This window comes from Python bivittatus, unplaced genomic scaffold (genome assembly GCF_059951505.1).
Source record: "Python bivittatus isolate LINGU-HERP-01145 unplaced genomic scaffold, Pbiv_v1 ctg000320_np1212, whole genome shotgun sequence".
Taxonomy (NCBI): domain Eukaryota; kingdom Metazoa; phylum Chordata; class Lepidosauria; order Squamata; family Pythonidae; genus Python; species Python bivittatus.
In genome coordinates this window covers 6,913,124-6,936,755 of record NW_028277052.1, presented here as the reverse complement: position 1 = coordinate 6,936,755, position 23,632 = coordinate 6,913,124, and the positions used below count along the sequence as shown (strand labels likewise).

At 39.7% G+C, this 23,632-nt stretch overlaps 1 protein-coding gene across 2 annotated transcripts in view; it reads left to right on the top strand.

Annotated features, from left to right (window-relative positions):
• Positions 1-23,632, top strand: part of NTM (neurotrimin) — a 610,388-nt gene that overhangs the window by 473,576 nt on the left and 113,180 nt on the right. The gene's annotated exons all lie outside the window — the stretch shown is intronic.

Sequence of the window (23,632 nt, the reverse complement as noted above, 5' to 3'; positions counted from 1 at the left end):
AACTTTTTGTTGAACTGAGCCAGAGAATAAATAGTTTTTCATTATATGCTTCCCAGAACTTGAAGCAACTGCTATTCTCCCACATAATATTGCATTATCTACATTTTACTTACAAGCCTTCAACTAATAATTAGTGTGAATTTTGATTTATAAGAAACACATTCATATCTTATTCCAGGTTGTATGTGTGACTAGTTTTTCTTTCAACATCACAGCAAAACCAATTCCTTTCTCTCTCTCTCTCTCTCCCCATTTCTGCCCAGTGGATAAATGAATGAGGGGAAATTTTGCTGGCATGGCTGAAAGCAGAAGAAGAGGTTTCAAATATAATGAGGCCACTAGTCTTTATTCTGGGAAATGTTAGGAGTCCCAAGACCACTTTGGGAAAGCTGGTCAATATGCTCTCTGTCAGATGCTTTTGGCTTAACATTTATTATTATGGATGCAAACTGAATAAACCTGGATAAATATGATTAATCTCCAGGTTAGCCAGGTTTAGATAGCTTGTTCTGGCTAGACAGTTTGGCTACATGAAAAGTGCTGCAGATCAAGAAGCAAAAGCATAGTGAATGTCCGGTCAGGATATGGTGAGCTAGACATCCCTGAAGGAGCAGGTATGGCATGATGGAGGAGATCGGCGGCCAGGGGGTTGATCCCAGCCAGTGAAATCTCTGGAGAAAGGAAATTGTGAGATCACCCACATGTACTCCAGACAGCTGCTGCTCATGAGTAGATTTCAGGAACTGAGGTTTTTGCGGTCAGCTGGTAAAACAGACTGGGACTTGAGGGATTCCAACTAAGCTCACAGTTGTAAGGGAGCCTATGCGGACATAAAGTTTGTCCAAGCCTCATTTCTTAATCACTTTTGGAATTAACTTTTTACTGCTTTTCAAATATTAAGAACCTTTGGAACAGCATGTTTTATGGCATTCACTAGGTGAGTTTCCTTCAGTCCTTAATGAAAGAAGTTTTAGGTACAAGTTTAAGGACTTAGAAAAATTCTTTTGGGGGGAATAAATGCATAAATGGCAAAAGGGTGATTAGAGTGTTGTTTCTGGAAAGTTATGTACTAAGGGTCCAGATGGATTTGAAATGAGATTTTGAAATTAATTAAAAGGATCCTTCCCATGGGAAATAAATGTTGTTTTGAATTTTAAAAAATAATATGATAGGATTTTGAAGGTTGGACACGACAGGGAGTTAGAAGGAATTAAAGATTACAAATAAAGGAAAAAGAACATTTAAATTTGAATGGAGAACACAGAATGGAGCAAAATACTTTAACATCAGACATATTGAAGGATATTTGTGAACAATGGACTCAGAAATTAATTTTAAGAATGTCTGCCATCATAGATAGACTGTGTGTAATTGATGTTATGGAAGAGAAACAAGGTTACCAGACAAGTCTGCAATAGAGTTGAACGTGGATTTAAAAATGACAGGCTACAAGAATCATCTGGAAAAAGATGACATACTGGATATACAAAAGAAACTGGCTGATGTCTTAATAATTAAAAAGAACATACAAATAACAAACTAGAAGAGTGACTTGGATAATTTTCCCATATTGGATTTACAAAGGAGACCTATTAAAGGTTTGAAAGACTTGGTGAGAAGGGACAAAGAAAAAAGGAAAAGAAATCAAGTTCTAGGATATTATTTGAAGGAATTGAAGTCTAAAATTGCTAAAAGGGAAGGTTAAAATAGATGTTGTTATTTCTGGTAATCCTTAATGGACTTTTGCTGACCAGGCCTGAAATGATGAGGTTTTAAGGATTTGTTTATAGATAAGAGATAAGATGGGGAAAAAGAGATCATTTGTTGTATTTTAAGTGAAGGTGATAAGTTACTAAAATTGTTTATACTTGTGACAAAGTGGGAAGTTACTTCTTTTTATATTTCTTTACTTTTTCTTTGCTATATTCTTATTTTTTCCTTCTTTCCTTCTTTTTCCTTTTTTTCTGCATTTTCTATCTTTTCTTTTCATTCCTTTATTTTTTTGTAGTTTGTATTACTTTTTTATCTGTATAACTGTAATGCTTAATATTTTTTTTTAAAAAAAGAAGCAAAAGCATAGAACAGAAAGTAGATATTCCAGCTGATGACTATTTCTCAAAATGGCATAACATTGCCTTGCTACTTCTGTAGCTTCCTATCTCTGCTCTCATTCATTTCTTATTTTGAGTAGAATCATGTCTCCTCTCTTTCCTTTTCCCTGTGTCACTAGAGGTACTGTATTCATCAAAACCTGAAGCTAATCTATTGTACAGTTCATCTCAAGCAAAACGTTTCAGGAATTTTGAGAGAACTTGGTTTTGTTAAGCTTTCAGGAGGTTTTGCAGTTCCCTAGTGAGGAATAAGAGCTCAATGTTAGTACGCATGTTTTGTTAGGAAAATTAGTTTGTCTAAATCCATAGTTGGTCTCCTCCAAACAAAGGACCCATGTAACAAAATATGAGAAAAACTTCTGGCTGAGATTCTAGAGTGCTACAGATAGGAAAAGGTTGGATTTTGTAGTATAAAGCAGTGTGTAAAGTTAACTAGTGAACCAGCTCCAGTCTTGTAGTAATATATGTGAAATATTGTAGATATATAACTGGAATCTACTCTTCTGGTTTGTCATACTAAAAAGCTGAAAGAAATACTAAAATAGCCCTGTAACTAGCTTTGGTGTCTGGACAACAGTAGACTTGGATCAAGAATCTTCCTAAAAATCTCTGAGCTTGTGTCAGGGTTGTCCTACATATTCATGCAAGAAATCTAGGATTATTGAATGGTAATGATCTAATGGCCTTTGTGTAGAGGACCTCCGAGAGAAGATGTACTGTTTTCATCATGAAGTCCAGCCTGTTGCCAGAGGTTAGAAAAATCATAGCTTGATAATTATATTCCTTGTCCACGTGTTCATTTTTCTCCCATCATTGCCCCCATCATTAACATTAAGAATCATTGTGCAAGGAAATCATACAGTACTTTAGTGTCTACTGATTGTGTGTGTGTGAAATCAGTCATTCCTGTAATGGGATTCTGAGTTTAAGATGGAAGACTTCTGGGTAAAAAAGTATCACTTTTTGCCAAATCCCACAGGCCTTTCCATAGGGGTTACCACCGGCAGAATAACACTGGGTACTGTTCTTATTCCAATAAATGCCTTTTTCTTTAAATTTACTCAGCTAGTCGTCTCAGTAATCTTTTTCCCGTTGCAAGAAAAAGATTTTTCCCCCTTTCTCCAGGCAAGATAGCCACTGTATACATTCTCTTTATTCTTCATTCCTTCTCTTATAGATATGTGCATGTCTATGTGTGTGTGAGAGAGAGAGTATTAAGACTCAAAACCCCATGTTTTTTTTATGGCAGAATCACTACTCTCTCTCTCTGAAGAAATATGTTCAAGGGAAGAAGAGGATTGGATGCTCTTTGTTTTCACATCAAATAACCCAATGTTAAGAATTGCTTTTCTGTAACCCAGATCAAGGAGTTCAGCAACTGTATCTTCTCTAGCACTAGAGCCATGTAGCTGCTGTCAGTTCAGCAACTTTGCAAGCATTCCTCCACGTTCTTATTCCTGGCTTCCTATACGGTTCACCAAGAAGCCCCCTTGGCACAATTTGGGCATAATAAAATCAATAGGATTGTACTAAGAAGACCGTGTTTAGTGTCGGGTGTTGACTACTTTTGCATAAAAGCAAATACATGTTATGGGTATCTTGCATCCCTTTGCACTGGGTCCCAAAAGGCACCTGGTAGTGGCGAATGGGAATGGTTAGTTTCAGAAGGTTGTAGACTTTTCAAGCATAATTCTCCTAGCACAAACATGTTTGCCTATGTGAACTTATGGCAAGCAGTTTTTCCCATTCTATGTTTTTGTATGGACTTTTTTGTGAGCACTTTCCCTTAATATGTGTATTTTTGTCTTGCTTTGAGCTGACATCAGTAAATCAGTCCATATACAGGCCATGCCACTTCTGGAAGTCTTCACTCATAGATCTGCCCTATCCTGCTTATGCATGAATTATTCACTTATTACTCTGCACAAAAATCGTATCTAAATATATATAAATATTATAATGCATCTCCTGTGAAAATACACACTGGTTCTTGTTTCAGCCAAGAACTATACAGGAAGTGAGAAACCCACTGCACAATAAATTCTAATCCACATGTTCCCGTTGGCTGTGTGTTTCAGGTCAGATTCTTTGAATATATCAGTTAGAAGGGACCCTTATGGGTCTACTAGTCCAAGCCCTCGCCTAATCTACTAAACTGTCTCTGGCCATTCAGTCTCCATTCAGTCATCCACCACCCTTCTGAGCTGACTGGTCCATTGTTTAACTGCTCTTGCTGTCAGGAAATTTCTCCTAATATTAAGCCTGAAATCATCTTCTTTTTAAATGCAGGTCAGTTTGTATCCTAGCTCACAAAGTCCCTAAGACCTTGGCGCTAATTATCTGCTATCCAAGGTTACTTCTTCTAGTGTCCAAATACGTTGCTCCATTTCAGCACAAAAGACATTATTATTGCAGAGGGAAATTTTCAGCTTGTTCCCTATTAAGTTCTCCTCTAACTGAATTCCTGTTGTACAAGGCATGCATCTGTTGCTCAGATGTGTTTGCCAATTCAAGTGTTTCAGTAGCTTACTATTTATATTTGTTCCCAGCTAAATTTCTTTTCTTATTGATGTACTGTGGCAAAGGGTGTCTTGATACTTCATCGACCTACTGCTCCTTCTCAATACTACCATTATTTTTCCTAAAAAAATTAGTATGAGATAGAAGATATTATTGCCTTTTTCTGGGAAGGTCATAGTTCAATGGTAATGCTTGTCCTTTACATACAGAAGGTCTCAAATTCAATGGCTGACATTTTCAGTTGAAGAGTCACATGACTGGTGATGGGAAATGCTTTGGATAAATGCTGCCAGACCAGCAAGATTATTCTGCAGATAAACTTAACTAATTTCTCCAAAGCTTGGAGCAGGAATGTAGTTGTGCTATGCTTATCAGTTTCACTGGGTGAGCTTGAATGTCTTGAGAGTAGGATTATAACACCTCTTGGTCCACTTGCATGAAACATGAGTGTAAACCTCTGCTCATGGTTGTCTCTCCCCACCCAGTGTAAAAAGCTCCTAGTATGTTGTCCTTTCCTCAAAAAGAAGATGCTTTTCATCATGTTGGCTGCTGTTTTCTATATCCTTTTGCTTGTATATGATAGTTTTTTAAAAAAATAAAGAAGCCATTTTAACTTTGCACTCAATCTCCAAGTAGGCCAGAAGTACTGTGAACAAATTCCTTTGTTTGCATAACTTCTCTCTTTTTCAAATTAAAGGAGACACCTGAGAGCATCACTTAGAAGCCAAGCCTCTAAATCTTAGAACCAGCACTGGGCAGCTTAGAAGACACTGCTTTTATATACAGTGTATACTGCAGACAATTACGCTCACCCACTTGCCCATGGAGAAACAAATACATCAATGGGATTTGTCTTTCGAAAGGGCTAGTGAAGTTCTATTTTATCTAGTTCTGCAGCATGGAAAATAAACAAAAGCAAATCGAATACTGTCCTGCTGAGCTACTGATGCAAGATGGGGAGAGGAAAGCAAATTTCATCTCTCCAATCACAACTGGATCCCAAAGGCCCAAAGTGGAATTGTCTGAACATGGTGCACAGTTGACCATAATAAAAGCCTCAGAGACCACCATGCTCCAACAGAAAAACAGGCTGATAATGTGATGCGAGCCATGGACATTGTTCACATGCTGGTTTTGCATGGAAACAAATCCCCCTTGTTATTCTAGCTAAAGGTTTCCAGGGATAATCCAGCTGGTTTGTCATCTAGGGAAACAAGCACCTCATGTCTTAAGGGGTCCTCCCCCCTTTTCAGTCAGGGGATCTAAAGGGGGCTGAAATAGATGTTTCTGTCTCTGCCCTTCATTCTATAGCAATCATGTATGTTCACATTTAATCATGTTTTTTTTCCTGCTATCTTGAAGATATCAGAGGGGAAGAATTTTGTTAATAGGAAATACTTAATCCAATTGATGTTAAAACCTTTCAAATTATGCATAAAAGAAAAAAAACATTTAGGTAAACAATTTGGAATTTTGACAGCATCTTGTGGGTACTTTAATAAAAAGTACCCGCTGTCATAATGAAGGTGAGACTTGCCTAATCACAAAATGGGGGCCATGATGAGCGATCTGTTTCCTGGAAGATGGACCTGCCAGGTTTAAGTATATAATGAACCCTAGCATCAATCCATCTAGCTCAATAATGTTTAACAATAGTTATCAGGCTCTCTAAGAGAAACACAAATTAGGCTGACGCTCTCAGAGACTTAGACAAACATGGCTAGGAATGAAATCTTCATTGTAATTCAGGAATGGTCACCATTGCTGATAGCTGTTGGTCAGTAAGCGAGCTACTATAGAATTTATATTCTTCCTTCTTCGGCTCCAGCACACTGTTTCCCTGTGCTTCCCCATATGCAAAAAGGCTGAGCCGTGTATCTCATGTTCAGTCATTAGTGGCAGTTGCATGTTTACATTCTCTGCATTCCTGCTCCTAGAATCTCTTGCCATCAACAGAACTCTGCCAGTAACAATGACGTTCTATGATTACAGGGAAATGGAGTCAAATCAGGGGCCTTTGACATGCAAAGCACCCGCAGTACTCTTAACAGACATTCTAGACGAGGTTTATTCCCAGCCCTTTCTGCACATGCACAAGATGTAACCAGGGACCTTCAGCATGTAAAAAATAGGTCTATCATCATTACAGTCAGTTAAAGCTGTATTTTTAACTACCTGTAAAGGAGGCAGCCTGCAATTGTCCAAATCCATTCCCATTATCATCACCATTGGCCTAGGCCTGGAGAGCAGAAATATCTGAAGGGTAACAGGTTCCCCAGTTACCTGTTTTTGAAAGCTAAATATTCCTTATCAATGCCCAGTCTTGTAGCTGAAAAATGTTTCTATATTCTGTTTCCTCTTTTTTGCTTGCTCAGTTACAGTATATGCCTTAGCAACTCAACTTTCCCAGGTTTCTTCCATCACTTTCATGTCCTCCCCTCACATGTTTCTGATCTCTGAGGTTTCTTTTAGTATCTTTGAAAGCATTTGATCACAGATGCATTTTGCTCTCAAGTCCTCAGACAAAATACTAAATCAGGCCAAAATTCTCCCTTTCTTCCCCCTGCACCCTACAATGAAATAACTGATTTGTTGTTGTTTTCATGAATGAAAAATATCAGAATTGCCGTACAACCTATTTGGTTTAATAACTATGAAGATGTTTGTACTCTGGTATTATCTACTTTTGTAAAAGGCCATAATGCATCTATAAGAACCCTCTTATGGAAATAAAGAGATAGCTCAACACATAAGTGAGACATAAACAGTCTTCTAAAGAGAAGAGTGACGTACAGTGGGGCAAAAAAGTATTTAGTCAGCCACCAATTGTGCAAGTTCTCCCACTTAAAAAGATGAGAGAGGCCTGTAATTTTCATCATAGGTATACCTCAACTATGAGAGACAAAATGGGGGGGAAAATCCAGAAAATCACATTGTCTGATTTTTAAAGAATTTATTTGCAAATCATGGTGGAAAATAAGTATTTGGTCACCTACAAACAAGCAAGATGTCTGGCTCTCACAGACCTGTAACTACTTCTTTAAGAGGCTCCTCTGTCCTCCACTTGTTACCTGTAGTAATGGCACCTGTTTGACCTCGTTCTTAGTGTAAAAGACACCTGTCCACAACCTCAAACAGTCACACTCCAAATTCCACTATGGCCAAGACCAAAGAGCTGTCGAAGGACACCAGAAACAAAATTGTAGACCTGCACCAGGCTGCGAAGACTGAATCTGCAATAGGCAAGCAGCTTGGTGTGAAGAAATCAACTGTGGGAGCAATAATTAGAAAATGGAAGATATATAAGACCACTGATAATCTCCCTCGATCTGGGGCTCCACGGAAGATCTCACCCCGTGGGGTCAAAATGATCACAAGAACGGTGAGCAAAAATCCCAGAACCACACGGGGGGACCTAGTGAATGGCCTGCAGAGAGCTGGGACCAAAGTAACAAAGGCATACACACTATGCCGCCAGGGACTCAAATCCTGCAGTGCCAGACGTGTCCCCCTGCTTAAGCCAGTACATGTCTGGGCCCATCTGAAGTTTGCTAGAGAGCATTTGGATGATCCAGAAGAGGATTGGGAGAATGTCATATGGTCAGATGAAACCAAAGTAGAACGTTTTGGTTTAAACTCAACTCGTCGTGTTTGGAGGAGAGAGAATGCTGAGTTGCATCCAAAGAACACCATACCTACTGTGAAGCATGGGGGTGGAAACATCATGCTTTGGGGCTGTTTTTCTGCAAAGGGACCAGGACGACTGATCCGTGTAAAGGAAAGAATGAATGGGGCCATGTATCGTGAGATTTTGAGTGAACACCTCCTTCCATCAGCAAGGGCATTGAAGATGAAACGTGGCTGGGTCTTTCAGCATGACAATGATCCCAAACACACCACCCGGGCAACGAAGGAGTGGCTTCGTAAGAAGCATTTCAAGGTCCTGGAGTGGCCTAGCCAGTCTCCAGATCTCAACCCCATGGAAAACCTTTGGAGGGAGTTGAAAGTCCGTGTTGCCCAGCGACAGCCCCAAAACATCACTGCTCTAGAGGAGATCTGCATGGAGGAATGGGCCAAAATACCAGCAACAGTGTGTGAAAACCTTGTGAAGATGTACAGAAAACGTTTGACCTCTGTCATTGCCAACAAAGGATATATAACAAAGTATTGAGATGAACTTTTGATATTGACCAAATACTTATTTTCCACCATGATTTGCAAATAAATTCTTTAAAAATCAGACAATGTGATTTTCTGGATTTTTTTCCCCATTTTGTCTCTCATAGTTGAGGTATACCTATGATGAAAATTACAGGCCTCTCTCATCTTTTTAAGTGGGAGAACTTGCACAATTGGTGGCTGACTAAATACTTTTTTGCCCCACTGTAGAACCATTAATTCAACATCTACAACTAACAATGTTCAATAAAAGATACATTACTTCATTATAGTATCCAACTGCCTTGTATGAAGCCATTGGCATTTATTTATTTATTTTATTCTAATTCTGTGCTGCCAGATCAATATAAATTCATGACAGTTTACAAAACAGTCAACCAAAACATCGGGCGCAGTTAAAAAGTATCACAAGCCACAGGCTGATTCCCAGTTGTGCCATGCCGTAGCGTCATTTATTTGGTGCTGGCATCACTAAGGTTGTAAACCCCGACATTAATGTGCTGTAACAGCCTGTCCTATTGGTCAAGCCTCACACAGCTGGGCAAGATCAAAGATGCAAGAACTGTGCAGAGTTCAGTAAGGCTCAACTGGGTAAACACAGACTTTTGGAAACAGTAAGAGGAATTTCCCACCCTCATTTATAATGAGTTAATTAAGGTGCTCTTTGAATTATTTGAAACTTTTTCTCCCCGGACTAAGTTGTTGTTTATGAGATGAACTGTCACCTGACTCACCCTCTACTTATTGATTGTTTACGTCTCCTCACTCATCTATTTATTTTCCAGCCTCCTTGCAACCTGTCACATTATTACAGCTTTTTCAACAAACTGGGGTTAAAACAAACAGTGGCTTGACCCTGGGTGGATCTCTCCATTGTGGCTGGAGCAGAGAATGTTAGTTCTAGATGTGGGTGCTCCATCTAGCGAAGAGCCAAAGCTGTCCCTGAGTTTTTTTCCTTCTCTGTGTTCTACCAAGTCAATAATTGAATCTCCCAAACCCAAACAAAACAGAAGCAAAACTATATAGGACCCCATGATGAGAAGCTTCTGACTATAATTTGTGGTAAACCATAATTGCAATTTTGTTCAATCCCAGCCTCCTATAATTGTAGAAACTATAGTTCCCATTTGCCAAATACATTTTGTAGCAAACAAGGATGGGAAGGTTCTAATTATGGAACAAAGGCAGAAGAAATTAATTTGGTTCATGTTTCAGTGTGAAAGTACCTTATCTACATTTCTCAAGTTTGTACAGAATCTTAATCCCAGCTATATTTCATAGTCACACTTTTCCATGTTGCAATTCATTCCTCCTACCCGCCCACAGAAAATTTCATTAAATTGTTTGCATTGAAAAAGGTATAATAAGTGTGTCTGCATGCAAAAATGTGTATTTTAGGAGAAATGCATACACTTTAGGGATTATGTGGATATTTACACATATTACAGAGTGATACAGAAGCAAACAGAAAGGAAGTTAAGATGAGGGAGGGGGAAAAAAAACCCAAACTGAGCAAAAATGACTTAGATAATATCCATCTCTATTGGAGGTAGATGGAAGCAGGAATGGAGTTGCTTGAGAGTTGTGCTTGATCAAAAGCGACTTAATGTCTGAATGACCGTCCTCCATGTAGACGCATAAATATCCACGCACATTTCTAATGGTAAGGGGACTTTTGGCCCACCTGATATTCTGTTTCAGTGGCATTACAAAGTAGCGGCCTCAGTCCCTTCTACTTAAGAAGTACAAATCCCAAACCAAAAATGAGATTCCATGGCCATTGTCAGTGAGATTAGGACTGCAAAAGAAACAGCAAAATCTCAAAATATTATTCCTGATGAGCAAAGAGATAGCATGCAGGATCAAGCAAAATGGCATTCTGAGAGGTTCACATGGCTGTCAGAGCCCCTAATGAATTCATGAATGAACAAGTGCCAGAGTTTTGATTTATTCGCTTTCCAAGATTCAGTTTCTGAACCCCTTACTTCTTGACAAGAAACCTTATTAGTGATATTCACTTCGAATCTAAAGCTGTTATAATTTCCTGGGCGATTTCAAAGCCAGAGTGGGGCCCTCCAACTGCTCTCCCTAATATATAACTTCAGTCTCCATATTTTGGGAGGCAAATGAGCTCACTACATCTTTTTTTAAAAAAAATTATATGTATTAAGAGTTTTCATATAATAAAAGACGAATCGAAGGAAAGAAAAAAGAAAAAGAACAAAATCATGCAAGAAAAGAAAAAGGAAACTAAAGTTAAGAAATATATAAATGACTTCTGACCTTCTTTTCAGTGGATAATTACATTCTTATTGTCCCTTCCCCTTAAATATTTTACAGATCCCCTCACTCCCTCATTTAGTCCACATCTTTCTTAATCTTCAAATCCATAAATCATTCATTTTTTTCTTTCAGCAAAAAGTCCATATAAGGTTTCCTGAGCTCACTACATCTAATGTTACACTTTTCACTCTGGGAAGTCCAGTAGTGCCCTGGATTACACATAAGCCAAAGGAGATACAAAATGTGTGAAAGAAATAATAGAACAAAGTACAAAATAATGAAATGCAAATAGAAGAACCTAAAATAGTATCATAAAGGCTACTATTTTCCAATTACTTATGGTATTATAAATTATATATTCAATTTGAGCCTGCAAGGTGGGACTTCCCAACGATTGTGGGAATAGGGCCAGACCCCTGGGCTTCCAAGTCTGCCATGCTTGTGAATGCTCAATTAATCAGGAATCATGAACTTTTGCTCTTGTAGCCTCCCCGCTCCCCAGCAATCTTGGGAGTGATACCAGCTGGTTGGAAATGATGTTGGGGGGAAAAAAAGGAAGTCCCATGCTGGCAACCATAAGGAGTGAACAGAAAATCAGTGGGCGGGGGGAGGAGGAGGAGAAGGAGAAGAAATAGAAAAGAAATATGAAGTGGCCCTTTTAATGGAGAGCTTTGGGAGCCCAAAGCCCAAGAAACACTCTATCAAGTATTCAAATGAGATTGCAGCCTCAGATTGGTATGCATTAGGCTGGTCTCAATAAAAATTAACATGTAATTGCTTCAAATGAAGTAAGTGAGGAGGTAATCTGTTCTTAAATTGGATTCACAGGATTTTGTGGTGCCATAATGCAGCTGTGAAATGAAATATATGTTAAGGATGATGTCCTCAAGGGGAGAGGGGGATGAAAGGAGGGGATGAAATTAGAATGTGAAAACAGTCCCCCTTTCTTTTCTTCCTTCTTTCATCCTTTGTTAGCAGTCACTTCTAAGGAAGGTAAAGGCCTATGGCTAGAGAAGGCCGCTCAGAGACTTTTTTCTGGATTCAGCCATTGCTTGCTGTCAGAGTTCTGCCCAAAGTGCGGATTGTGAAGTTGCTCCTCAAATGGAGCTTGAATTTCAAGAAAAATCCAAAATGATCTTGACTAAGATGTTTCATTTCTGATCTCAGAGCAGGAATGGTGGTAATCCCAGTGAGAAACTTCTGAACATTTTACATTAGCCTTCTTTGTTGTGTCCAAATTTGCTCAGGGTTGTTTGCTTGGTTTTGTGGTTTTTTTTCCTCCAAAGAGTAATTAGAATTTCCTACAAAGTTCAATTCTACAGTAGCTTTCATTCTAACCTTTCCAAATTTTGCATCTCAGGTAAGCATAATCCTCTCAATGGTATCAAGGTGAGCTTAATTTAACTGATGTTTTCAAATATTTGGAAGACAGGCAGGAAAGAGGAAGAAACATATCAGCATTGACTAGGGAGGAGGCTCAGGTGTTGAATACACAGAATAAATATTATCAATCCTAATGGGACATGCCCAGGCAGATAGTATGGGACAGGAAATCAAACAGGAGGGACCTGAAAGAATGAATGTGTCTGGCACTCAGCCATATGTTACCTGATTTTTGTGTTGCATCTCATTTCCCTGCATCCCTTTGCTCTCCTGATGCCAGATATTAGTATTCAGCAGACCCTACTGATTTCTGTAATAATTCCCTTTGTTTGCTCAATTGATGCTGATGTTCTCCTAGTGTGCATATGCCAATGAGTTTCCACTGCATGTACGATAAGAGATAATGGAGTAACTTGGACACAGCTCCCTAAACGGGTCTCTCCTAGAATATTCGTGCAAGCATAATGCGAGGGGCATTTTCCTGCTATCCCCAGAGAGTCCCAGAGTCATAAATCTGAAATAAGTGGATTAAAAAGTGAACTCAACCAAACAGCAGGACAGCTGGAGAGATGACTGACTGTAGATAGGACCCAAAGCAGCAGAGTTTTGTTTTCAATATTGTCGCAAGCTAAGATTTTGCTAGTCCTTTGGGGTGGACATGCAAGCACACTTCTCTTAAGGACCAAGACAGTCTCACTTTATCCAGCTTCTGCAGATGAGGAACCTTCTGCTAAAAAATGGGAATATGTTTTATTTTTTCTTTTGTTTTTCTCCTTTGTTTTTCATCTATCATGGCAATGAAGTTAGGTATCTCTGAGCAGGTACAAGAACTTTTTCAACACAGGACAGATTCTGATCATCACCCACGAGGCTCTCTGGCTTGAACAAATTGGGCATTGCCCCATTCTAACTCCAAGACTCACTTTATCCATCAACTCTCAGTGGAAATCTTCTCCTGGTCTTCTGCGGTGAACAGCAATCACTTCAAGACAACTCGTCTTTTAAAAAATTGTATGTGAGCTGCCAAGAGTCATTCTGATTGCAGAGAAATATGTTTAATAAATAAAATCAATAACAATGGATAGCCTCCCCCCAACACTCAAAGTTCTAACCTAAGCAGGTGGGGGAAGTAAACAATGTAATTGGTTTTGCACTTTGGGGAAACAAATTTCTTCCCAAGGCTGTTTCCCCCCACCCTTTATGATGGTAGGATTAGCTTCTTTAAAGGATTTCTGTGCCTTGTCTTATGCCAACCGCTGTGCCACCTAGCACAGGTTATTCTGAACGGCATTGCTATATTCTGTTCTCTTTTCTTTGGGGCTTCAACTCCACAGCTCTGCAATTACTTGCCCAACCTGACCTACAGCATTTTGTGCCGTCCTGGCTCTCTGAAAATCCATTTAGAACTTTAAAAAAAAAAAAAAATACCCACTCAGTTATGATGATTTTCCATTATATATTTAAGCTGAGTGCCTCATTTCGGATCATAGCAGCTGAGCATAGGCTCCCTGAGCTTTGAGCCTAGTTAAATGCAATCTCTTTTCACTGCCCCCCTCCCCGGTCCCTGCAGTTATTGAAAGAAATGCATTGACTTTATTTGCAGGCCATTAGTGTCAACTATACAAAACAGATGTGGAATTTATTTAGGGGGAATGGCTCATAATTGAGAGAGTTCAGCACTCACTGAAACATTGACAACTGAGAAAGTAATGTGAAAGGAGGTGAACCATTGTCTTCTAGGAAGAATGCAACATAGGCATTTATTGGCACTGGCCTTGACACATCATAGCTTGAACTGGAGCATACTGGGTGGAAGCCACAGTGTATAATGATATGTTAAATTAGTGCTTTGAGTTCAGTGTTAAAGGGTTGGGTTCCATCCAGGGAGACTCAGGTTGCAGTCCGCAATTGACCACAGAGCTCATCGGATGACTTCAGGTCAATCAAAACTCAGGAGTCTGGTAGCACCTTTCCAGACTAACATTTTATTACAAGGCACACACTTTTGTGAGCTCCAGCCCACTTCATGCAATGCATGGAGTAGAATGAAGTGAGCTGTAGTTCATGAAAGTGCATGCCTTTGACTAAAATGTGTTAGTCTGGAAAGGTGCTACCAGAGCCCCCCTAATTTTGGACTGTCGTAGACTAACATGGCTCTCTTCCTACAATGTCTTCAGGGAGTCACTGTTCTTTCACCCCCGCTTTCCTTACAAGGTGGTTGTAGGGATAAAATGACAAAGATTGTATATACCATTTTGCGCCTTCAAGAGAAAAGATGGGATATAAATACAGTGAACTTTCAAGAGAGGAAGTGGGATACACACATGTATTAATGACAGGCATCCTGTCAGCCTTCAGGTCAGGAAACAGAAACCATTGGAACGCTTTTATTATAGGGTATAATACCAGAATCCTGAACGCCTGGCAAAGTTTCTCTCTCCCCACTCCTATACCCAAGAGAATCAAGGTGGGGACATCTTGAGTTTCTTCCTCATCTCCTCCTCTCTTTCAGGGCTAAGTTAGTGTTTATGTAACTCCTCCTGCATTCCTTCTTCAGGTTATCTCTACTTCTCTATGCATTCTAGTTTCCTCTGGGCAGAGATTTTGTACGCCTTCATTTATAATTCTCCACCACATACCCAAATGTGATTGGCCGTCATTCTTACAAAGTCAGGCTAGTAATGACTTTGCTGTACAATGACATCAGTGTTGCTGTAGTAAAGGCCAACTAAGGTGGAAATAAGGTGCCTTTAACTGGATTGCCATCGTGCCTATTCCGAAGGAAGGATTATTGAATGCATATTCAAGGGTAGGGGAGTGTGAACACAGAAAGATGTTCCCTCTGCTCCTCACCTTTCTTCCATCCCAACTCTCCAGTCAAAATTAATATGACTGAAATGGGCACACCGGTTTTGTGTGAATGGTGGTTCAGAAACTGAAGGTGAAATCTCTCCCATTTTGGCCCAACCTGTTTGGAAATTTCTTCCTTAGTTTGCATTTGTACTGGTAGAAACCATGTTAACGCTTTGGGAAAACACTAGGAAGAGGCTGCTGAAAGAAGGTAACTTTTGAATCAGTACAGCTGATTCTACTTCCCAACTAACCTAAACTTGCCTTGCACTATTGCTGAGCCCCCGTCCCCCTCCTCCTTTTGACAGGGTCCCTATCACCAAAGCCCATGATTTAAACCATTGAGGTTTAGAATACGTGAGCTCCTTAGGTAGAGCTTCTTCTGAAAGGACTTAATCGCTCTCTGCTCAGAAATTTGCCAGTACCAGTGGCTGTCAAGAAACAATCTACCATTTGATTGCTAATGCTCCACCCCATTCACACATAAAGCCATGCACTCCATAGAGCTACTAGATCTGGACTGCAAAAATCCAGATAATGCTAGATGACAGGAAAGAGATGCAGAAAACTTGACCTCCTTGCAACCTTCTAGTGATATATAGATTTTTCCAGCCTGGATCTGGTAGCCCTGAAGAATCTGCCTTTTAATCAGCTGAGCTATTTATTCATCTCTCTTGCTCTTGTCTGCTTTGCTGGGCAGAGCCCAACTCAACTTCTTTTATTACCAGAAGTTAAAAAACTGTGGGATGGTGTCTCCAGGATGGAGACTTGATATACAAGGAGAATACTTAGCCTTTTTGTTTCACAGATGCTAGTTTACATACTATGCTGCAACTCTGTTGGACCTAAGAAGGAAAGTTTAGAAACGAAAACATCCATCCTGGGGCAAACTGGGGCAGGTAGGATTGTCACAATCGCAGCATAAATGGAAGTGTATGTTCCCCAGGCATCATGGTTTCATGTTCTGTCCTGAACTTGATTTAAACTTAACTGCAGCTGCTATGTAGCATTGAAAGTTCTTGCAATATTACATGAATTGCAATCATGTAATTAGCAACAGATGCCATGTGTCCCACCTGATGACTTTCTGTGCTACCTGGTGAGATACCGGACCTGAACCAGAGACTTGTTCATGTGAAATATACACTATTTCACTGAGCTATGGAAGAATCCTCATAGGTATCATCACCTATTTAATAGCAACTTCATATCCTCAAATATAGTGACCTCCATATTCGTTAAATTTCCTGTCTCATTTATATTAGGAATAGATGAATTTCTTTCTCCCCCCCCCCCCAAATGATCCAGGTCTGAGTACAAGGAAAAAATAACTCTGATGTCTTATCAAAGCTTCCCAGATAGCTTAGAATGTGCTTTAGATAGCCGTTCTTGCACTCTCTCTCACACACACACACACACACACACACACACACACACAAATCTTTTCTCCCTTTTCTTTTTTCATCTTTTGCATTTCATTTTATGTCTGGAAAGCTCAAGGTTTTGCCAGCTCCTAAGGGTCAGCGGCACATCTCAGTGACATCAGCTTGAGGACAACCTCTCTGCCAAAGCAAAACTGACAGTGGTTTTTACAGTCATCTAGATTTTGTGTATCCATTACAAGGACAAAATGTATGGGTGTGCTGAGGTGTCCAGTGAAGTCAGAGAGAAAGGGAGGAATTTAGGTGAAGATACCATGACCTTACTCAAGGGTTATTGTGAAGGTCTAAGTTAAGATCCCTTCCATCTTTCAAGGTGTTGTCATTCCCTCCTCCCCCTTTTAAATCCACAAGGCAGTACAGTTTTCCAAGATTTTGATTACTGTAAGACGACAGTGGCTTCATCAAGATAAAGATTTGTCAGTGACACTGCTGAAACTCGGAGGCTGTGTTCCAAATATTGCCGACTATTTTTGTTTTAATCTGGAAATCAATTTTCCCAACTCTGGCATCTCGAATGATTAGGACACATATATGTGAAGCTCGGCTTTGCAGTGCAGAAGCCCACTGTTGCACATTTAATGTGTAGTGTTATTTTCTGTCAGCTTAATGGTATATCACATTCCCAGCACAAAGGCAATAATGGAGAAATTTGATACTTGACAAGTTATCTGTCACATGCATTCAGGAGGGAAGCATATGAGATGTGTATCTGCTAGATTCCATCCCAGATTCTCAGACTTCTCTTTATTTATTTCTGGCACAAGTGGAACATGATATGCCAGAACCCATCGCATATATAATCACATTTATGTTTTTATAAAATTTAAGCATCACCTTTTGGTCCATTTCTTATGCTTCTAGATAGGTAGCAAGAGGATAAGAGGGATTTTAAAATATTCTGGTTGTTCTAGAGCTCTTCTTGCCAGCTGTCAGCTGCTGAACCCTTAGAAAAAGTTTTATTTTTCCAGAGCCCTCTGAAAATGACACTACATCATCATGCAGCATTATTGTTCCCAAGAGGATTCTTGGAAAATGCTATCCTTTGTTCTCTGATTTGGGAGTAACAATGATGACAAAAAGAACAAGATGAGACCTGTTTTCTCTCTTTTCTTTTCTTTCCTTGCCTTATCCTCCATCCCCTGGCTAAGAACAGTTGGCTTCCTCTTTGGCTAAGAACTTTATAGCCCAGAAAAGACACTTTTTCCCCCACATTATAAATCCAAACTCCTAGATATGTGTGTATATCCCTGTCAATGATTGCTAGGCTCATACCATATATGCTGTCCAAATAATCATTCAGACACATCTTAGAAAAATTAAATACATGTAACCAGGTCAGTTAAGGACTTAATGACTACCTAAGTTCTGCTAAACTTTATTAATTTTAAACTTTTTTTTCCATTTTGAGCGTTAGGCTCGTGCAAACATTTGGTTAGTTTATGGTTCATGGTATTGTGCAAATGCAGAACAAGTGTGAATTCAGCATCCAGGAAAGCACATTGTCTGCAATCTGTATGGGAAGCTTGTAGTTGGTGTCAGGTGGTTATCAGCAGTGTCCACTTTACCATTGCACATCAGTGCTCAGATTACTACATAAAAGTGATGGAGTGTACATCTTTGTCACTGAATGTAGGAATCGCACAGAGATTTAATCATGAGAACCTTTTCCTTGCTGGACCAGCAGCTAAGATCTTCAGAGAAAGTATAGCAATCTTGCCCAGGATTTCAAGAAGCCCAGTTATTCCTATTGATTTTTTACCCTTTCCTAGATGGCATGAAGCACAATTCAATTTAGCAATCAAAGGGGACGTTTTGCTCTGCTCCTTTGCCAGGCCTGATTAATATTATTCATTTCTTTTGTGTCCTGCTGGGTTGAAACAATCTGCCTTCCTCAGCCCAACTTCCTGGAATGTAGGTGATTTGCATAAGAAGGAAGAATATATTGGGAGAAAGCATTTTTTGGGATGGATTATTCAGTGGTGACATTTTCCCTTTCTCCTCACATTTGTGCTTTCCTGCGCGGGTGTAGGAAAAGAGGATTGAGGAACTCTTTGCTGGAAACTCTAAGGCTGGATTAATGTCTTGTGCCAGAATATTGATTTGCAGTCTTCATTTGCTGTGTTCAGGAGAAAAAAGGAAGAGTTGTGTGCTGGGTGGCATATAGCAATATACTAGAAGACCCCAGTTTTCATCATGCATCAAAAATGGAGCTGTTACTGCACACTGAACTTAGTATATGTTTTGTACATGCCATATCTGACGCATGTGGTTCAAGAGCTATGTGCACATGGCCTCCAGAATATCTGCTTGTGGACAGAAAAATCAAAGAGAGGAAAAGGAGGCAACGTTTCAAATTTTTCTCCTAGTGGAGAAAAAAAATCCAGTAGTTGTTAGGTAGGTCCCCATTAGAATAGCAGGAACACAATTTAGTCTTGGCTATTTTTTTTTCCTGGAAATGACAACAGCAGTGGTAGCAATGGTGCTTATCATTCTGAATATGCTGTGTACCCTTCACAAGGAATTCAGCTAATATGAGTCCATTCCCCCCCCCCACATAAATAGGCAAAAATGATAGAAAGTTTCACTATTCTCTGGAAGAAGGAAGGAAGGCATCTTGTGATCAATTTAAGTCTGGCTTTACATTTCTTTCCTGACAAAGGAACAGTTGGGTAGGCTGCTTTAATGAGTCTTCATATAGATTGTCTAAAGGAGAATTTAACTTGACTCAGAATCACACAATGATGCTGCCCATATTTGTCTGAACAAATATGGATTGGATTACTTGGATTGTCAGTTGTTCACACTTGTCTAAATCTAGCTTTTTCTTCTTTTTCATCTGCAGTCCAAAGGCTCCCGGGATTATCCTTGCCATAAGATTCCGTAGATCCTTCATTTAAGCTCAGAGACAAGTGTGTGATTTTAAAGAGAGGAACCAATATCAGATCCCCCGTGACTGGATTTCCCTGCCAGATTTCACAGGTTGTCCTTTTTGCAATGGGGAATTTCCAATGTGATGAAACTTCAGAAGAGGCTAGACAGGAGGGCGATTTAACCTGAAGCCTCCAAAACAATCCAAGAGTCGTTCTTACCCTTAAACTATGGAGAAATTCAAACAAACTGTTGAGTGCTTCTAAATATATTTATGGCCATTGTTCAAAACAAAAGGAAGGCCAATGATTGTGAGAGCTGCAATGTTAGCTTAGATTGTTCCTAGACAATGTTCTATAAAACTAAAAAAGCTCTGTATTATAAATCAGTTGAGCTCCATTGTCTTTCCAGCTTCTTCCAAGACATGTCATCTTCGACATGGTGGGTTCCCCCCCCCCTTTTCTCCCAGCAAAAGCCACTGTGGCAAAACCTTTTTTGCCTTTTTATTTTTAAACCCCAAAGTGCCACTCGTGCTTGTTTTTTCCCTTGTTACCATGGTATCACAGGCTGAACTGTTTGTTATGATTGTGCTCTCAGATTGTGTGTGTACATGCATGTGCACGCATGCAGATATATAAAAGGACTTTTGAGTTGCTTGAGTTTGGGGTAACAAGGGCCGGTTCTAAGCTTGCCATTGTTGTGTTGTTCCTGCAGCAGTTGCCAAAGACAGCAAGATCTTGCAGATTGAAAAGCAAAGTGAGAGGCAGGATACCGATGGGGCTGTTGTGAGCGTAGGCTGTCAAGAAAGGCAAAGAACAGGCGACTGGGCCCTAAAGCAGAGGAGGGGAAATATTAATAGCAGAGTTTGTGGAAAGTTTGTCTATATGAGTATGAGAGAGAGAAACAGAGAGAGAGAATGCATCACGTGGTTAGGAAGGGCAACAGACTTATAGCCAGGTAGACCATAATTAAGTCTTGTTGGAAGAATTGGGACTTGATGTAAAAAGAAAAGAAAAGAAAAACACCTCTTAGTGTATCTTCTGATGGATCCCTCCTGGAACAAGTGAGGCTCTGATCACCTCAGACTGTGCTTCTTGGTTGTCATGATATGAAGCAGAATGAAGGTTCTGACCCATGGACACAACCCCAAGGGCCTAGGCCTCACTGACATTGTCTGCCTTGTAGCGTAAACAAAAGTCATCAGCAGTGGTGGTCATGATTTAATTTTTAGTTTCCTTGCTTAATGGTTTTCCAGGAGCCCCCTTGATGATGAAAAAGTGTGTTGCTTCTTCATGCATTTGGTGAGGAAATTGCTTAAATGTGACATGCAACATACAGATTCCGTTTGCTTTTTCTGCTGAGTGGGACCCTGGACTTCACCCCCAAAGTTCTGCTTTAAAAGCACCATTAATCCTTAGAGATGCTGTGCTGGGTTGGGGCTTCCTGCTTCCCACAATGGCCCACTAGATGTCTTCTAGAAGCCTGGGAGTAATATATGAAATCAGTAGTTCTCTCTTACACTGTTGCCCTTCTGGTTGTTGATACAGAGAAACACAACATTTCTCAGTATGGGAATTCCGCTTTGGCAATTTTTGCTTAATCATCTCATGACCTCCTTCATGCAATTTTCATTTCACTACTTCCCTTTCTCTGCTTCCCTGCAGGCAGACTCCTAGAGAGCAAGAATGTATGGTTTTGTGTGTGTGTGTGTGTGTGTGTTCATGTGTGCACATGGACTTATATGTAATCTGCTAGCATTATTTCTGTTTTCACGCTTGGCAGAAGGAAACATCACCTGTAGATCTGGCAGTGCCATCTATATTGTTCATCGTATGTGTCCACACTGCCATATTTAGTTCATCAGTAGCAAATGGCTTCCTGGCCTTTTTCCTGCCATCTTGACAGTATATATTTTAAGTAGTGAGCAATCTTTCAATAGCTGCCCTACATAAGCCCCATTGAAAGGAATGAGTCATACAAGTTTGAGTCACAATTAAGTGCTTCTGCTAAAGCCAGCCTTGTAACATCTTGAAAAGGTTGCTGTCCTCCTTTTCAATATGGAGAAAGTAGACTTGGTTCGTTGACTTTAGCAATCTGACTTGCAGACCATTAACTCTCTTGTGTTGGCTGACATCTATGTAATATTCAATTATGCATCTGTGAATAACTCAAAAATCAGTTTACATCGCCATCATAATCCCCCATCCCCAAAAGTAATTGAATACTGTGAGCAAAATGCAGTCACCATCTTTAGCCTCAGCAGTCTTTACTCCCGCATTTCATCTCCTGTCACTGGTCTTTTAACGTAGCCTTTCCGTTGAGTTACAAAGGCTGTTAAATATGAAGCGTGTTTTAAAATGACCCCCATCATAAGATAATATATTTGCTGGGAGATTTTGCTCTCCAAATGATGCTCCTCAGCCTCTGTTTAATAATAGCATTCAAGATTTGAATTCAGGGCCATAGAGAAAACCCAAAATCAGTCAAATAAATGACGGGTGAAACAAGATTACAAAGTGGATGATGTGCAAGAAAGAGAAATGACACAATACTATAATTTCTTTATACATATTTCTAGAAGCAGCTTCCTCCTATGAATCAAGGTTACATTAAGTGTGCACTGGCAAATACTTTGCATTTGCAGAAATGCCCAGTGGGACTTTGAATTTGGAAGGTTCAAACCTTCAAACCTGAGGACTTTGGAGGGAGGTGGACCGAAGCATTAGTACTTGAGATGCTGACATTGTGGACTGTTTGATTGGATGGATGGATGGATGGATGGATGGATGGATGGATGGATGGATGGATGGATGATAGATATGGATTTTAAACAGATATTTAGTCTACCTAAAGTCTTGGTAATACCTGTGAAAAGCAGAATTAGGAATGGTATATTGATAGTCTAAGTAATTGGTTTGATTAAATGTTGTAGTCAATGCAGTATATAGTGTAATCATTAGTGATTGGAAACTGTCTCTTTGCAGCTTTCTGATTGCCACTTTTGCTTATGCATCAGCTTGAGATTGTGACATACATCCCACAAGGTTCAGTGAAATTTCTCCCTGAGGTCTGTGGGTGGAACTGTGAGCTGGAGCTAATTTGAGTGTATAACATGGAAATATCCTTGAGGAATTTCAGTGTTTGATGAAGTCAAAGCTAATTGAAAGCATGTGAAGGCAACCAAGGTGCTTTTTTCTAATGGCCTAATCTTCATACCTGTTTGATCATTCTGTTGGGAAGGGTCCTGCAACAATCATCTCATTTATTTTATTTATTATTATTTATTTATTTATTAAATTTTCCAACCTCCCCATCATGCACACGTGTCATATGCAACTTGGTTAATATGGCAAATTGCAGATAATCAACAGACTACCGATTCAGTGATAGATTTCAGATTTGTGTTAGATGTTTAATTTTGTCCATAGGAGAAGGTAGGATATATGAGTTCCCCAAAGCCTAGCTCAATGCATTGTCTTTCAGCAATGCTTACTGTAGATCAGTACAGTTTGAAATACAAGCATACAACCACTCTGATCAAGGATTGTGGTCTTGTGGTCTAAAGAGTAGAAGATCCTTTGCAGCAGTTTAAGAGAATTCATCAAATTACCATATAGGAATGGTGGATTGTAGTTGGATTAACCGCCTTGGATTAATCCAAGGTGGTTAAAGCTGGGATCCAGAAATTGTTGTCTATCATCATATGCCCTGGCACTTTAAGAGGTTTTCTCGTTGTAATGAAAAAGTAAGGAAGACTAGAAGAGTTGAACGAACTTGCAAATAAATGAGAACCAGATACTGACAGTGACTGAAGAACTGAAGCTTTGAGACAATCAACAAAGAATAGTGCCAGAGGGGCTGTGATACAAGAGTTTGAAGCTGTGTTAACTCTGAAGTAATTGATACTCCTTTCTTTGGAAAATCTCCAGAATGGATCTGAGGGTTAAGGTTATATTCTGAATGCAGCCATTGGTTCTACGTAAAGTGCTGGTTCTT